Source organism: Petaurus breviceps, unplaced genomic scaffold (assembly GCF_028583685.1).
Source record: "Petaurus breviceps papuanus isolate PSGF00001 unplaced genomic scaffold, PetGlider_PUasm1.0 186, whole genome shotgun sequence".
Lineage (NCBI taxonomy): Eukaryota > Metazoa > Chordata > Mammalia > Diprotodontia > Petauridae > Petaurus > Petaurus breviceps.
The window spans coordinates 46,971,436-46,975,216 of record NW_027185798.1 but is presented as its reverse complement, the minus strand read 5'-3'; positions in this window follow the sequence as shown (position 1 = coordinate 46,975,216).

Below are 3,781 nucleotides of genomic sequence, written 5' to 3'. Positions count from 1 at the left end.
TCTAGGTCTGAGTCTTGACCTGTGACTTCAAATGGTTCTCGAGATTTCATTCCCCTGAGGCTGAGATTCTGAAGCCTAATAGACAAAGGAAAGGGGAGAAGGGAGGACTTGGGAATTGAAAGTGTGTGGCTGTGAGCTGGGGAAAGTGACTCATTCCTACCTCTGGTTTCCAAGAGGGTGGGGTTAGGGGATGGGGCCTCTTTTCCCATTTTCTCTCCCTTTTCCTAAATCTCTAACCCTACTCCAGTAGCCTTCCCCCATGGGAGATCCAGGAGTAGGTATTCCCAAAGGACCTCTGGAGGAGAATGGAAGGCACAGCTCTGGGGAATCCTTGGTGGGAGAAGAACCATCGCTAGGTTATGGTATATCAGAATTATTGCCCAGAGCTTCAAGCTTTAGGGGTGGCCTGTTTCTGGGAGACAGGGAACTGAAACTTGTCTCCTGCCTGGAGATACAGAGGATTGTAGGAAGGGGTAACTGCCAGCTGGTGCTGAGATCTGAAGTTCTTATGCATGCTGAACCCAGATCCTTGAACTGGCCACCCTTCTCTACCACCTAATCCAGAAGCAAGACAGATAAAAGTGTTGTTCCATCCCCTATACACCGTGATTGCAGAAAGACAGAAAAGAAGGAAGGAAGGAAAGAGGAGGAAGACAGAGGGAAGAAGGAAGAGAGGGAGAAATAGACATTTACTTAATACCCACTGTGCCAGTCACTGTTAAGTGCTTTACAAATACTTCATTTCATCCTTACAACAACCTTGGGAGGTAGGTCTTAATTGAGGCACACAGAGGCTAAGTGACTTGCTCAGGGTCCCACAGCTTCTAAGTGGCTGAGGCTGGATTTGAATTCAAGTCTTCCTGACTCCAGGCCCCAGAAGTAATGGGTGAACTCAAGGGCCTCCTACTCAGGGTCCTTGCCTTGCTTTTGCTCATATGAGAGTTGTCTGCTACATGCCTTGCCATCCTTTGCTTCCTCCCTTCCCCGGGGTCTAGTTGGAAAGAGTTGGTCCCTGGGAGACATCAAGGCAGGCAGCCTGCAGACCAAGACATGACCAAGAGCTAGCTTGGGGAGTGGGACTCCAGCAGCTTGCTGAGCTCTCCTGGGTCCACATAGATAACTCTGGGGGAGCAGAGAGGAGAGCAGTCTGGGAAAGCAAGCCAAGGGCTAATGGAAAGCAGGTGGAAGGCCCTCCAGCCACCCTGGGCCTGTGAGGATGGCCTGACTCCTGGCTTGGAGATGACCTGAGAAGGGGGAGACCTGTCAATTCAGAGATAAGCCTGAGAAACAACCTCTGGGGTTGCCTATCCATATTCATTATGTGTGAAGCCAGTGATTGTAAAGCTAGCTTTCTGTTCATTTAGCTGTCACCAGACCAAGAAATATGAGCTGTGGGCAGATCTCCCCTGGACTGGAGCCAGTAGCTGGGTCCTGGCCTCCCTGCCCTCCCCACCATTTTCCATCTTGTTCTCTCTCTACCTGTCACTCTCTCTGTCTCCCTGACACTTAGGACTCTCTCCCATTCTCTCTGCCTTCCCCACCTCCTGCTTCCATCAGCTTCTTTGTTCCCTCCTGGCTCCATCCCGGCCCCAGCCCCATCACCTTTCATGTGCTGTCTTTTGAAAACAATATATCCTGCATATGTGTCTGTCTCTCTCTGTCCATCTCTGTCTCTGACTTAGGAGTTAAGAGTGCCAGGCTATTGGTTGCTTACTGAAAGGGGGGGGGGCGGTTCTAGCAGAAGACACTGAGGACTCTCCTCATTCATGCTTTTTCTTCCCAGTAAAAATGGATTTCCACACACAGGAATCAAATAACTGTTGCATTGAATCCAGTTTAATTGAATCAGACAGATCAGAACTACAAGTCTGCTGGCCTCATGTAAACACTCGGGGGTCCCAGGAACGAAGCCCCTCGAGGTAGAGGGGATTGACACGTTGAGGGGAAGTGAGCTCAGGTACAGCACTGGAGAGGGGACATGTGGAGTGTCCCCTTTGTCTGTTTAGGCCCTGCTTCAACCTTGCTTATATAGGGGCTTTCTTTTTCTCTGCTCTCAGGAATGCTTTTGTACTTATGGTGACTGGGAGAGATGGGAAATGGCTCCAAGGGATTCCAAGGCCTCTTAACCATCCCTCACTGACAGACTATGGAAGGTCTTTGTCCCTGGCCCCCACTGTCACCGCCCTCTGAGTTAAAGCCTGGAGGGAAGTGGGAGTTGGGGGTAAAAGCTCTGCAAGAGGCAGCTGATTTCAATCCACTGAATCAAGTAGGCAGGGATTTGCCGAAAGACCTTGGTGTCCATTCTGGCATTTTCTGCTCTGTCCACAATGCCTCAGATGAAGTTACCAAGCAAGACATAGAAGGCCTTCCCAGTAACCCCCAGAACCCACGTTCTTTAGGGCCACATGGCACATTTCCTAAGTGGTTTCAGATGCTTCCCATCACCTAAGCCATTAGCCCCTCACACACGCCCTCTGCCTAGCTCCCAAACTTCAAGACGACTCATCAGGATTGATAAGGCATTCCCGTCCCAAATTCTGGCACTCTGATTTCTAGAGTCAGAAGAGAAAGAGAATAACAAGGCATGAGGGTGGGGTGGGCGAGGGGATGCCAGTTTCTTCCAGAGATCAAGAGTGAGGCAAGGCTGGGGATGCCTGGGTCCTGTTACTGTCTCCTCAGCAGGAAGATCTTGGGTGGGAAATCTGATCTGGCTCCCAATATGCACCGATTTCTCTCCACGACCTGACAGGGGATAAAAATTGGACTGTGTGGCTTTGTGCCATTGGGTTTCTTCAGGCCTGAAAGATGAGGAGTTAGGGAGGGGGTGTCGAGAAGAGGGAAGCTGAGATTTTCTAAGCAATGTGCTTGTGTTTACCGCAAGGGTGCAGGGCGAGTGAGCCTGCATTTCCCTCGCCTGAAGAGATAAGGCAGAGGATTGAATGGTTAATACCCTGAAACCACAAGAAAGAGCCCTGGCTTTTGTCGATGCCCCACAGCTCCGGAGGCTTGGAGGAATCTCAGACAGGCTGAGACTTAAGGCTGTCTGGGAGCAGGAAACAAGCCACTGCTCTCCCATCCCATGCATGGCAGGAAACCCTAAATGCCGCCCCCCCAATCCCTCCCTGCCCCCACATACATGCACACACCTTCCTTCCCAATATCCCTTAGCCGATGCTGGATCTGGAATCAGAGGACTGGGGTTTGTTTGAATTCTGGCTCTCCCTTAGGTGACCTGGGTTAAGTTGCTCACCTTTTTTGGGTCTCAGTTTCCTTATCTGTAAAATGAGGGAGTTGAAGTAAATGACATTCCCTTCCAACTTCCAGAGGTGGGGAGCTTACTTTCTAGGGGGGCAGCCCATCCCATTCCATTTCACAAGTCCTTCCTCATTCCCTTTTCTCCTACTATTGACTGGGAATGGGGATAAGAAACCTTCTAAGGTTGGAAAATGGTTATGCCCATCCTCAAGTGAATGGTATAATGAGAAGATCTACAGAGGACCTGAGTTCAAATCCTAACTCTGTTCTTTGTTACCTGAATGACCAAGGGCAAGTCATTTAACCTTCTCTAGGCCTCTTTCTTCATCTGTAAAACCAAGGATTGCACTAAAGGACCTCTATCGTCCCTGCCAGCCTTGAGGTATCATGCTGCCAACAGACACTTGGACAGCCCGAATTGTTTGGAAGTTTTTCCTCCTCACAAATGGATTCTGTCTGCAACTTCTATTCATTGCTTCTAGTTATGACTGCTAAGGCCAAGCAAAACAAATTATTTCCTCTTCCA